Genomic DNA, 14,060 nt, shown 5'->3' with positions numbered 1-14,060 from the left:
CGGACGAAATCCGGTACAAAAAAAAGTAATATATTATTATTTACCAAATTTTTGCCGAAATTTTGGAAAAATAAATTTTTTTAAAAAAAATTGAATTTCTCGAAATTTTGGTTTCAATCCCAGCCGAAATGAGAAATTCGACCAAAAGCTTGGATTTCGGACAAAATTTAAAACCATGAGTGCAACCCAAATGCACTGGGCACGCAGATGGTCTGATCATCGAGCTGGAATACCCTCATTCACGCCCTCTCAATTCTATCCCTCTCCTACTCTCTCTCTATTCCTCTCTAAACACTTGGTAAACTAATATTCCATGAAAAAAAAATTCATGGTTACCAAACATGGACTATGCGTTGGACCTGAGGTTCATTTTTAGACTCTAGATATGGGGGAATGTTGAGCAAAAGGGCGCCCATGCAAAAAATAGCCGCAAGGGTGCCCTTATTGGAATCATTCCGAATCATTCTCTTGAAGCTCATCCTCTTTATGATAAATGATCTGCTTGCCCCGAAATGACCTGCCCAGTAGGAAAATCCCAATTCATTGGGGTTGGTAAAGTAGGATTATCTCTTCCAACTTGTCAATTTAATATACTAATAAAGATTAATTATTGTTTCATTGTTTGAAAAACAACCAACTTATCAAACATATATTGGGCATTTGGTCTAGTGGTATGATTCTCGCTTTGGGTGCGAGAGGTCCCGAGTTCAATTCTCGGAATGCCCCTTTTTATATTTTCTAGAAGAGTTTTAACAAAGTTACCATTTGATTTGTCCTTTGTATTTTAGCGGACGTGGCTCCAATGAACGGTGCCCATTTGTTTTCGCAAAAAGGATTCATTGCCCCTCTGCCTTGTTACTAACCTTAAAAAAAGGTTGCAAAGCCAGCCTATTAACTCGTGGAAGCTCAAATTAGTCAATTTATTTAGGTTTTTGTTCTCTGCTAAACTTGTCCGCTTTAACCGTAAGATGTAACCCATCCTCGTCCCTTTTAACTTTCCGATGTGGGATTCTTGATTTTGTGTGGAACCCCAACAATCCCCTTCCACGAAGCGGCAACGTGGAAACCATGAGATACTACACTGGGGTTTCCGAGATGGATCCTTTGCTTTCACGTGAAACCCCCAACAATCTACCCCCCACGTGGAAGCAGCATGGACAATCTCGCCCCAATCTCGCCCATCCACACAGTGCAACGTGGGCGGCAACATGAGATTTTTCCATCCCTAGATGCTCCCACCCCTGAGAGAAATAAATGAATTCCAAAGATCTTGGGCAAATCAAAAGAGGGTTTTTCCGTACGTTCATCAGAGAATATTTCTAGGTCCCAATACACCCAATGCTAGATGGCTGCTAAGAAGCACAAGCCAGAACCACTTGTTGGGACCCGGGCATAACTCACCCTTAAAAGTTAGCCCTTAAGTAAAAGCTAACCATCAAGGGGAGGGTGCCTGAATCCTTATAAGCATGTCCACATCCTTTCACTTTACCAATTTGGGATCCTTTGCTTTCACGTGGAACCCCAACAAATCTAACCACAAAAAAAAAAAAAAACATCCAACCCAATTCACTGAGATTTCATAAACCCAAATAAAAAAACAGAAAGACGGATGGGTTTTGAAAAGATCACCTCTATTGGCCTGCCGTGTCCCAAATTTGAGCTTTGATGATCTTTCCATCGAGGTTCAAGCTCTTGGTAGCAAACTCGACCTTGATGGTGGACTTGGACTCGAGACTGAACTCGTTTCTAGTGACTTGTGAGAGCAAATTCGCCTTACCCACACCCGAATCTCCGATCAAAACCCCCTTAAAAAGGTAGCCGTAATCATCTTCAGCTCTGTAAGCAGACATCGTAGAAACAGTGGCGAGAGATGACAACCTTCTCCTTTCCCTTGAAATTGAGAAAAAGAAGGAAAGTGTTGGGCTTTTCTCTTTTCCTTCTCTCTTATTTCTCTGTAGTGAAGAATGTGAGCTTGCTGTTGGCTTGGCTGGATTCCACGAGAAATGCAAAAGGGAACATCTGTTTTAGAGCTACACAGTGAGGGCACCGGGGAGAACATGAAACTACGAAAATGATGTCTTTGGAAATGAATTTAATGAGGTGTGGAGAGTTCCTATTCCCTAGAATAGACAACTTATCTACTCCCTAGGCTTAAAATACAGTAGGGGCCACATTTTTTGGGTGATGCAAACCATTCATTTGATGGGCCCTCACATAGATAGGGAATGCCCCAAAGATCAACTCTATGGGATCATCCTAACACTTCGAACTGTGGAGTCAAAAATGGACAGATTTGTGATGGTTTGTACCCGCCCATTTTTACCTCCACAATTCAAAGGGTTGGGATGATCAGAGCTGATTTTTGGGCACACCCTTTCTATGTGAGGGCCCATCAAATGAATGGTTTGCATCACCCAAACAATGTGGCCCCTACTGTATTTTAAGCCTAAGGAGTAGATAAGTTATCTACTCTAGGGAGTAGGAACTCTTTTCTCTTCATTAAGCGTGATTATTCGATACGAGAGCATCTTGGTCATTTAAAACGGCTAACTAGGGTTGTAACTTGGGTCGGGTTTTACCCAACCCGCATCGACCCTACCCGAAAATTACATGGGTCAGGTTTAGAAATCATGGGTCTTGGGTAGGGTGGAGTTTTAAATTGGAAAACCCAACTCAATCTTGGGTAGGGCCGGGTTTAAAGGGAAAAAAAACCCGAAACCGAACCCGACTCATATGGGTGTACTGTGGCTTTCTTAAATATCTCTTGAATAACATAGAAAATTATTTCCCAATATATTGATACAATTGTTTTCATTAAAGCGATCATGTTTGTCATGTGAAAATAGAGTGTCCTTAAATTTATACACTTGATAGTAGAGATTTTTGGTGTGAAGATTTGTTTTTTTCTACAATCTTTAAAATTAGTCACTACCTTATGCTAAAAAATGAAAACCCGACCCGAGATAATTCTCGGGTAGGGTAGGGTTTTGGAAAACCCAACCCGAGTTGCACCTCAACAGCTAAGGGAGTTTTGGTCATTGTGGTTTGAAAGAGGATCCGGGAAAATGTCTTTTGGACATGTTTATTGAGTTTAGGTTGTGATCTTAGTAATTCCTTTGATGCATTATTTAGGTGCGAAAGTACCCCTTCTTTGAAAAATGTTTGCTTAATTATGGCCAAATTTTGAGAACGTGGGTTTTATAGGAAGGGGAAAAGGCCATTGACTTCTTGACCTTGGGCCTTCCTATATGGCAAATGTAGCGTACATGTATTTTTTTTTTTTTTCTTTTTTATGACGTAGGATATCCCCACCCCACTTTGTAGAGTGGGACTAATTCCTTCGGATGCGCGCAATCACCCGTAAACCACGCGCATCGGGTAAGCCCAGGGGGATTCGGTATTTTCTAAGAACATACAGAAGTAGCAGGTGAAAGTACAAATGGACCACCTCTCTCTCCGGCCCAACTGGCCCCACTAATTCTTTGGACTTTGAAAGCCAAAAATGGTGTTTTAGGCACTGCTTTTTTTTGAAAAAAAAATTGTGAATAGATTAAGTCCAAAACTAATTATTGGATTCAAAACAAACAGGGCCTAACATGCCCCATTTGGTTTCAAATCTTCAAGGCATCACAGTAGTCAGATAAGGTCATATAATATGGTGAGATGAGAATGATGCTGTAGATGGTAATATGAGCCAAAAAGCTAGGCGTTAGAGGGAGGGTGCCCATTCCCTTATAACCCATCCCCATCCATCTCACTATACCGATGTGGGGCTATTTTGCTTTTGCAGGGAACCCCGACAATCTCCCCCTCCATGCGGAAGCGATGTGGACAATCTTGCCCCTCCACGCGGTAGCAACGTGGGAACCACGATATCCTACACTGGGGTTTCCGAGATCTTCCCCAAGGGACATTCCCACCCTTGGAGGCAAATAGGGGTTACCAGGCCTTGAGCTCTAATACCATTTGTTGGGAACTTAACCGGGTAAAACTCACCCTTAAAAGCTAGTCATTAGAGGGCGGGTGCCCATTCCCTTATAACCCATCCCCATCCATCCCACTTTACCGATGTGGGACTATTTTGCTTTTGCGTGGAACCCCAATAGGGAATACAAGTATACAACAGACAATGAAAAGAAAATCAAAATAGACACAGGTTTTTACAGGATCAAACAAATGGGTTCAAATTAATCAGAAATAAATGCGTGCAAAGATCATCTCCCCATTAATAAAGTAAAAGATAACATGGAAGTGACTTACAGAAGAGTTTTCAGAGAAAATATTGATAAAATTGGCTTCAAGAGGCACAAAGATAGATTGCTATAATTTGACAGAATGAGGTAAATAAGACGGAAATACACAAAGATGGCCAAGCTATTCTCCAGTGGGAATTCATGCATATAAATCCACCTGCATTATTACAAAAAGGGCAAAAAAGGTTCAATTCCCTCCTAGCAAAATTCCAGCCAATCCTACAAGAGAGTGGGAATTGAGCTCACAGAAAAAAGAACACTTTCCAATCTATCTATGGAATTCGTCTTGGATCCCTACCTGTGTAAGAATAATTTTAGTTCATGCATTTTGGGAGGCTTTGGTTTTCAACCTTGAGGTTGGAGTCTCAATCCCTTCCTACCTGTCAAAAAAAAAATATCAAGTGCCGAGCGTAAGTCAATTCCACAATTGTCAGCATTAAGATAGCTTGCGTAAGGCAATTCCACAATTTTTAAGGGCTGTTTGAATAAATCGAATCCAGGTTTTAGTTTGAAAGTGGTGTAAAATTCTGGATTTTACAATCCATTATCCTCGATTTTAGGTAAGAAATCCAGGTTTCAGAAATCTCTCCCCCATCTAGAAATTTCTAAAACCTGAATTTAGAACTATCTCCTACTCTCTTGGAAGGGGGGTGAGAAATCAGAAAACAACGGGACTGTCTCCTTCTTCCCTTGTCTGCCATCTAGGATTTTGACCCATACTTTCCAATGAATTCACAACTCCAAATAAACTCCTCCAATGAACAGACCCTCACATTTTCATGGAGTAAATTTTAAATTTGAAAAAATAAACAACTCAAATCAAAGGGTCTTCCCCTCAACCACTTTGACTGCTACTCGCATAAATATTGTCTAACAAAATACATGAAATTAATATATTCAAGAAAGAATTGTTAATTAGAATAATATATAAAACAATATCTACAAGTTGCTTTTCTTGAATTCAACCACTTCTAGATTGTTGTAAGGACAGGCTAAAATAGGGATTTGGCTGGGAGGACTCTGAAATCTGCTAGAGGAACAAACAAATAGAAGCATTACCATTAGGGGTGGCAAAATTGGCCGAACCGAACCGGAACCGATCCGAAACCGAACCGAATGGCATCTTCTTCTGTTTTTGAAATAAACCCAATGGCATCTTAGAAACATGATTAATGACGACAGTATTTACGCTTTTAAAGAAAGGAAAAATGAGAAAATATTTCAAAGTTCCAAGGAAATATTTTGTCTGTGATTCTAATTCAGAGAAACTCTCACACAAATCCCAATAAATTAAAAACAATTTTTAAAACAAGAACAAATAATGTGAAAGAACGAAATATGAAACCAAAACTTGAGAGTATGACTTTGTTTATTTGTTTGTTTTTGTTTTTGTAAGTGTGAGCACATGTGGGTGTGTGCGTGAGCGTTCGTGAACAAATATATTGATTGCTCTACTTAGACAACTTCATCCCAAAACCTAGTTAAAAACACAGCCATCTTACAAGCATGCTGATGAACCTAACTTCCATAACTCTACTTCACAAATCAACTAATCTATTAAAAAATCCTTCGAAATTCAAGCCAGCACTATTGAATTTTGATGAGGGCACTCTCACCTTATTAAAAGTACGGTATGGCCCGCACCATAGGATGATCCAAACCTTCCATTAGATGGGCTAGTGCCTCAAAACTCATTTCCATAGGTTGATCCTAACCCTCCAATTTGAATGTTAGAGGGTTGATCCTAACCCTCTAGATCGGAGGGTTAGGATCAACCTATGGAAATGAGTTTTGAGGCACAACCTGTTTAGGCTGTGGCCCATCTTATGGACGGTTTGGATCATCTTATGGTGCGGGCCATACCATACTTTTAATAAAGTGAGGATTGCCCTCATCAAAATACAGTAGTACTGAACTGCCGATAACATTTCCCTAAAGCTACATCAAAAATCAACATACAAAATTTAGAAATTTAAGACACTAAAGTTTATTTATACATCTATTATCAGAAACTCATACGCAACAAGTAAATTCCCAGTATCAAACAACTTTCCTCATCTCAAAACCAAATAAACTCAAATCTTATCTTATAAACAAGCTGAGGATAACCTCAAGCCCATCTCTCTACTTGTGCAAATCAGCTTCTACGTCCGCATATCATAAAAACCAACAACAATAAAGAAAAAGCAATTCTACAACGTTCAAGCCAACGATAGAAAGCACAACTTGCCTAAGCATATGCATTCATAGAAAGCTTATTAATTTCCCACCCAAAATCCCAATAAGAAAAGAGATTACGCACAAGAAATATAAAATAAATTTTCAGATTAGAAGTCTAAGGAAAATCTACTTAGAATCTCAAGACAAGTAAAAGCTTCTTTATAAAAACTTCTAGAAACAAAAAAGCAATCAATAAATTATCATTCATCCCATAACCCATATAGGCACAAACCCTCTAGAAAACAAGCTCAAAAACCTAGATTACCTTATCTCTATAGTATTTCTCAAATCAACAGACTCAAAGAAAGAATAAAACAAGAAAATAATCTACAATAATAGATGGCTAAAAAACCCAACTTGTCTTTAAATTTAGTTTACGAAATTCCAAAGTAAAACCAATTTTTTTACTTCCACAAATCAAAACCCCCTATATTTATAACCTTATTTCATACCCAAATTCAAGAGCAAGACCCAGATACAAAAATGCTACTCCCATCGCAACCTATCACAGGGTTAATGCTCAAAACCATCTCAACAACATGGAAATAGAACAAAAATAACATGGAAAAAAAAAAAAAAAAAAAAGTCCCATTCAGTCCTAGAGCACAAGAAACCAAATCCAACAAGGCACGCACTAGACCTAGTGAGAAACCTATACATCTTCACTAGATCCATAGGTTCAGCTTCTATTTAGTTGCAAGAAACTGGAAACCCATTAGAAATAGGTATGTTACCTTTGTGTGAGAGGGAGGAGATGCCAGCGACAAGCTACTGGAGGCCTCATAGGGTGTTGAGCAAGAGAAATGGAGGCCTTCTATGCAAGGATTTAAGAGAGAGAGACGGAAAGTCAAGCACGAGCCCGTATTGATTTGCCAATCCAGATTTTACCAATCACAGCCTTGGGCATTGATTTCCAACATGCGAATTTCTGATCATAAAACAATGCTCATAGATAGTTAAATCCGGGTGTTGTTCCATCCAAATGCAGCATTTTATAAAAACCATCTCTTCAAAAAAATGGGTCGATTTTGACCATCTCCATTTTACCTCAGAAAGTGTCACAAAACCACATTATTTTCAGCATGAATCGTGTCAGGGCACTGTTTAACTATGAATATTATATTCATAGAATATGTATGCATATATAGTAATTGTAATACCGTATTCACCCTACACCCTGGTTTATAATTCTAGCACTTTGAACAGGAAAACAAACCGGTCTCCCCCTTTCTTTTCAAGTTAACAGTATGTATTCTTTCTTAAACACAGGTATTGCATTCATTTTCTTTACTTCCTATCTCACCCTCCCACATCAATGAACGAATCTCTGAATAACTTTAACAAAAGTAAAAATCAAAGAAAATTACAACATTTAGCGAAAGATAGCAAACACTAGAGAACTGGCACCGATATGGAAACCTGCACTGAAACATCGCCACCAAAATTCATCTGTGCTGCTGAACTGCTTGAATAATATCCATACTCAACCCATCCGCCCATATGCACGGTTGCAGCCTCACACCGCTGGCACACTCGCGCCAGCGAAGCTGCCTTCCGTCTCGCCCGTTTGGTGCCCGTAAATAATACTGTTTGCAGCAACCCAGCCATTGCTGGTGCCCTCACCACCCGCTCAATCACACTCGATCCACCGCTTCGACAGAGCTCGAGCAATGCCGCAACTGCATTCTCCTTCCCCCTTGGTGTTCCCCACCTCATCAGCCCAACTAATCCCACCACGACATCGTCCTCCTTCCCAATTGCCTCCACACCAACCCCCTGTCTCACCAGCAATGCCAACGCCCCTGCCGCGTCCTCTGCCACACCCTCTGTTCCCAACGCACTCACCAGAGCCGAAACCGCCCCCGTCTCCACCATCCTCTCACAATTCTCTGCATGTGTTGAAAGATTGAACAGTGCGGTCACTGCGTCCTTCTTCCCCCTCGGGCTCCCCCATCTCAACAGCCCTGCAAGTGCTGTCACTGCACCCTCCTCATCTGTAATTCTCTTCTTGTATCCATGAACTGCAGAGAGGCTGAACAATGTCGCCGCTGCATTCTCCCTTGCCTCCACTGTTACTCCATTCCTCAACACTCCGACAATTGCTTCCAAACACCCTTCTTCCTCCATAATTAGGCTCTTATTCTGCTCAAGAATTGATAGATTGAGGAGTGCAGTCACAGAATTCTCCTGCGCAATTGGGTTTGATGATGAGAGTAATTGTCGGAGAAGGGGGATTGCACCGGCTTCTGCAATGCAGACACGGTTCTCCTTCCCTCTTTTCGCTAGAAATCTGAGTTCACGAGCAGCAATCGCTTTCCTCTCCTGTGACCCATTTGCCAATTGCCCAACAAGAAGCATTGCAGTTGCTCTGTTCGCTTCGATCGCAGCCTTAGTAGCTGCAGGGGGAAGGATCTCTGTGGAGGCATCAGTACTCTCTGGGGGATCAAAGGGGATTCCATGTGCAGAACACCATTGGGAGATCAAGGTGCGGAGAGCTCGATTGGGAATCATATGCGTATGGTCGAGCATCTGCCCGGTCTTGGGGCAGCTGCAATGTCCTTCTTCCATCCAACGAGCAATCCAAACTCGATCGTAGGTCTGCCCCGTCGAAATGATCACAGGATCTCTCATCAAATCAAGAGAGATCGGGCAGCAGAAGTCCTTAGGAATCGTAACAAACGTTTCCCCGATTTCTTGGCAAATTAGACTCTTTTTCTTCTTACAATTTCCTGAATTTGTTACTTCTCCCTCCTCTTCAAATCCAAATAGCAAGAATCTACAGTACCTAGTGAGGGCGATCATGCCATTAACAACTGAAATCGTAGGTTCGACGTCTTCTTCCTGGTTATAAATCTGCTCTTCAAGGTAATCAATCTCGGCTCTGCAAGAACCCGCATCCTGGACCCCCAAACCATCAACGAAAAGCAAACTAAGTTCCATACAATCAGGAACCAGTCCTTTCTCGAATTCTTCGAGAAATGAGAAGAGCTGGAGCCTAAGCTTCTCGTCACGAGGCTCAATGAATAGCTTAGCTCGAATCAATTGCTTCTGAAGAAGCTCCACTAACTCTCTAATATCTGGCATTAGGTTAAGCTCTTTCAGCGGAAAAGCATCAAGAAGCGTCGAGATATCCTGGTTCAGATCATGAAAATAGCCTGAAACTGTAGAATTCTGAAGGAGCAGCCACAATCGGCTGGATTGCGAACAGTAATTGAGAAGAATCTTGGATCTATAGATGAGTATATAGAGCTCTTTAAAGCAGAGAGTTGCAGAAGAAGGTAAGGGGAACACAGAATCCTTCAAAGATTCGAATAGCGCGAACAAAATCTTGATTTTTCGGATCAGAGAGTGGAAATTCCTGCGCTGGAAAGGGATTGAAAGATCTGAGGAAGATAAGAGCAGATCGCTAGAGACAACTGCTAGGGTTTGAATGAGATCAAGATCGGTGAGATCGATCGGAGCGAAAAAAGCTCCGATCGAAGGCGATCTTCTCCTTCGCAAAGAGGAAAAAATAGCAGCGGTAGCCATAGAAATCGAAATCTAGGGTTTCTTAGTACCAAAATTCCTTTTATTTGTGGGGAATTAGGGTTTCTAGGTCTTCTGAATGGGGAATTTGAAACTGTTTGAAAGAAAACTAGTGTTCTTGACTCCTTTGTTGGGAGAAAGTCAGAAATAGTAATAATCAGAGAAACAAAATCACCTGTAATCTCTGAAAGAAATCTCCTTTCCGATTAGGCCGGATTTTTGTATGAAATCTGAAGAGAAATTCGAGCGTTTCTGAAACCCTAGCTTTGTGGTTTTGAGAAATCTGAGTTATTGAAAACTTGGATTGAATCTCTCTCTTGAAATCCACAGATAATTATACCAGCTGAAGAAACTTATGCAAATAAAAAACCACAAACCTTTATAAAAAAAAGTCACCTTTCTCTTAAATATTTTTCCTCACACAACCTGATTTCCACAAAACCATTAACGCGTTTCTGAAACTTTTGCTTGCACTATTTTTCTTCGGAAATTTCATGGAAACCTCCTTGACAATGACGGCCATTTTGACGATCTAAGATTCACATTGGACAATGATGAATTCGCACTCCCTGTAGAATAATTCGCACCCCTTTTAACCTGAATTGACGTTAAAAAAGCGTTAAAGTCCGCCACTTACTCTCTTTAGAAGGGTGCGAATCATCCTACAATGGGTGCGAATTTATCATTGTCCTTCCCATTTCGTTCTTTCTACAGGCAATTAATGACTATACTAGGAAAAGGACGGATTATTCTCTAAAATTACCAAATGTATCCTGGACTTTCATTGACTGCTGTTGAGTATCCGACAAAAAACAGTGGAAAAAACATCAGCTTCTCTTCTTTCTTACTTTCTTATCCGTTAATCGCGGGAAAAACAGACGGTTGCAACGTTCGTTTTTTTTTTTTTTTTTTACTGAGGGGTGTTTTGGTCTTTTGAGTGATAGTGCCTTTGGAATCACGTTGCAGGCAGGTGGCCGTAGATTGAAGCCATCAGGATTCCGCCACGTGTATGAAGTCAACTTATGACGGGACTGACACGTCAAACGCATAATCAGGGCAAAAGTAAGTGACGTGTACTGGTTGAATAAAGTCAAAAGCCTAGCTGTGTGTGTGTGAGAGAGAGAGAGAGAGGGTTTGTCGTGCTTTTGTTTTTTGGTAATAGCGTTATCACGGCTCCTTGGTTTTACGAACCTTTTACTTTCCCATGAGCCCCCCCCCCCCAACACAACCAAACATAACTCGATTTATCAAGAAAAAAAAATCCATAGCTGCTAGGAATAATTTTTTTTCGTTTGAGAGGGCCGATTGAGATGAGAGATGCAGCTAAAAATCAGGAACAAATTGATAGGATTTTTAGGAGTGTTTTTTTTTTTTTTCTGATTTTTAGCTACCTCTTACTGCTTGGAGACACTAGTTTTCTGTATTTTATTTCTTGATTTTTAGCCACTTCACCCACCAAACTCGTCTCTCTCCGCCTGGAGCAGAGTTTATCCTGAAAAAAATATCATGGTAGCCAAACGTGCCCTCTCAATCGTGATTTTTCATCACTGCTCAGGTTCATCTCAATCATGCCCTCTTAAATCTCTCTCGTTCTCCCACTGCCCTACACCTCTCTCACCAATTGGAGACACTGATTTATCATGAAAATAAAATTCCTCTCCAACATGTCTAGCAGCCAAGAAATGTTTTTCCATGATAAACTAGTGTCTCCGTGCTGAGATAGGGGGGTGGGAGGAGGAGAGAAATTTGAGAGGGTTGATTGAGATGAAGGTAAGGAGCGGCTAAAAATCATGATAATGTCGATTGGATTTTGAGTAGAGTTTTTTGGTTTCTTATTTTTAGCCACTTCTCCTCTAGGAGACACTAGTTTCCTGATTTTTAAACACTTCACCCCAAACCTCTCACTCACCACTTGGGGACACCAGCTTAACGTTAAAAAAAAAATCATTGTAGCCAAACATGCCCGTGGTGTAAAATTAATATAAGCATATCTTGAGGTCAAGATCTAGAATATGGTGGCACCATCCCGTCTCATTTTTCTAGTCATATTTTTGAATTAAAAGACGAGAGTTACGTTTCATTGAAATATGTACAGCTAAGGGCTCTTGAGTCTCTAAAACACCTCTCAAGTCTCACCCAGCGAAGAAATCAGCTCAAGTAATGTTGGTGGGCCCCTATGCCTGGTGCCAATTAATGGGATTCTGTATTTCTCTATGGACATGTCTCACAGACAAGATTTTTTTTTTCTCGGTAAGGAAGGGGAGTGATAAATCGGCCCCCATATAGGGCAGTGCTTAGAGAGAGAGATTGGGTTCAATTTAAGATATTAGGGGTTCGATTTATCACTGCCCTACATAATGTCTCCAAGTGATGACAGAGGGGTTTTTTCTGGTGGGAGGAGAGAAATTTGAGAGGGCGGAATGAGATGAGGATGAGTAGTGACAGAGTTGATCAGATTTTGAGTAGAGTTTTTTGTCGGGAGACAATATTTTCACCCCTCTGCAGTACGCATTCGCCCCCTTATAACGTGAACAGTGGGCAACATTAACGATTTTTGACGTAAAATCACGCTAAAAGGGAGCGAATGCGAGTGAAAATATCATCTCCCTTTTTGTTTTATGATTTTTAGCGGCTTCAAACGTGTCCTATGAGTGGACCAGAGGAATTATTCTTTAACATATGACGGTAATTATAGCACATGATATTTGCTTGCCATTCAGATCAACGGATTTTCTTTTAAACGTTTTTACCAGTTATTTTCTTTTAAACGTTTTTCAAGGGAATTGATATACTCGCCCCCTTTTATTCCCAAGACTACTAGGGATGCAACTTGGGTCAGGTTCAACCTGAAAAAAAATCATGGGTTGGGTTGTATTTGAGTCAGGTCGGGTTCTGATTGAGGAAGTTGAACCCGAGTCGGGTTCAGGTTCAGGTTTAGGTGTATGCGTACCCGTTTAACATGAATTGTGGGCAACTTTTACGCTTTTTGACGTCAAATCATATTAAAAGGGGGCGCATCCCTCCTACAGGGGTGAAAAAATCATGGCCCTTAAAACAAATACCATTTTTCTGTTTTGTTTTTTTAGAACATAAAAACCTAAAAGGAATAGATATCAATATAACCCTGTCAACCCGACCATGACCATACCCTACTCAACCTGACCCGAATTGGGAAGTCAGGTCTGGGTTTGGGTTGAGATATTAATTTTTCAAGTTGGGTCGGGTTAGCCTTCATCGGGTTGAGAGTTCGGTTCCGGTTGACGGTTTAGAGTTTCGGGTTGGGTTTTATGTTGGCTTCAACCCGACCCAACCTGCCCCCCCCCCCCCCCCCCCATACAGGCTGCTCTCTTCTAGTGTGTAAGACTACTCCTTAATTTTACATTAAGAGAGGGTGGCCCAGGGAAGATAAGGGGCCGAATATATCATTTCCTTTCCAACCTAGGACTTATCTAACCTTCAAACTGACCATTAATCTACAAGTCATAGTGAGGTGGTCAATAGTGAGGTGGATCGTTTATCTGGAGTGATTTGGGCGGTTTTAGAAATTCCTTTTTTATTTTCTTCTCCTGTGATTAGTCTTTTATATGTCCTTGTCTTATCTCTCTTGTCCTGTAAATTTCTTCCCAGAACCGCTTGGGCTTGTGCTTTTTCCCTTATTAACAAATCTATCAACATTCAACAAAAATTAATCTAGAAGTCATTCATCCATATCTAAAGATCATGATTCTAATAGATGCTGTTTTTCATTTTTTCTTTTCTTGTATTTATTTATTTTATTAGGTAAGTTGATTAAATTGCAACCTCATTAATGTGAACCATGACTGTTGTAGAGGTCTTGTAAGACTAAAGGCTTCTTCCGCATCAGAAGCCTCCATTCACATTGTTTATACTTTATAGATAGAGATAATTTATAACATGACCATTAATATTTTCTTAATCACCCGATTTCGCATAGTTTTGAGATACTAAGCTCCATTATTATATGATCAAGCAACAGTCGAAGTTCATTTGACTGGCTTCAAATTTCAGGACTAAAATTAAATAAAATAATAAAAATATATT

At 40.5% G+C, this 14,060-nt stretch overlaps 1 long non-coding RNA gene, 1 other non-coding gene and 1 pseudogene across 2 annotated transcripts; 1 reads left to right on the top strand and 2 right to left on the bottom strand.

Annotated features, from left to right (window-relative positions):
- Positions 1-654: 654 nt before the first annotated feature.
- Positions 655-726, top strand: TRNAP-UGG (transfer RNA proline (anticodon UGG)). Its single transcript has one exon. It is a non-coding gene; the product is annotated as a tRNA-Pro (tRNA).
- A 3,487-nt stretch (positions 727-4,213) lies between these two features.
- Positions 4,214-5,929, bottom strand: LOC143890350 (uncharacterized). Its single transcript, XR_013255178.1, has 3 exons — positions 5,313-5,929; positions 4,552-4,633; positions 4,214-4,410 (listed from the first exon to the last, which is right to left on the bottom strand). It is a non-coding gene; the product is annotated as an uncharacterized LOC143890350 (long non-coding RNA).
- A 1,725-nt stretch (positions 5,930-7,654) lies between these two features.
- Positions 7,655-10,479, bottom strand: LOC143890349 (U-box domain-containing protein 17 pseudogene; annotated as a pseudogene).
- Between the last annotated feature and the right edge of the window lie 3,581 nt (positions 10,480-14,060).

The sequence above is a fragment of the Tasmannia lanceolata genome, unplaced genomic scaffold (assembly GCF_043159265.1).
Source record: "Tasmannia lanceolata isolate RefF3 unplaced genomic scaffold, GAP_Taslan_0.1 ptg000013l, whole genome shotgun sequence".
Classification (NCBI taxonomy): Eukaryota; Viridiplantae; Streptophyta; class Magnoliopsida; order Canellales; family Winteraceae; genus Tasmannia; species Tasmannia lanceolata.
This window is presented reverse-complemented; position numbering and strand designations above follow the sequence as displayed.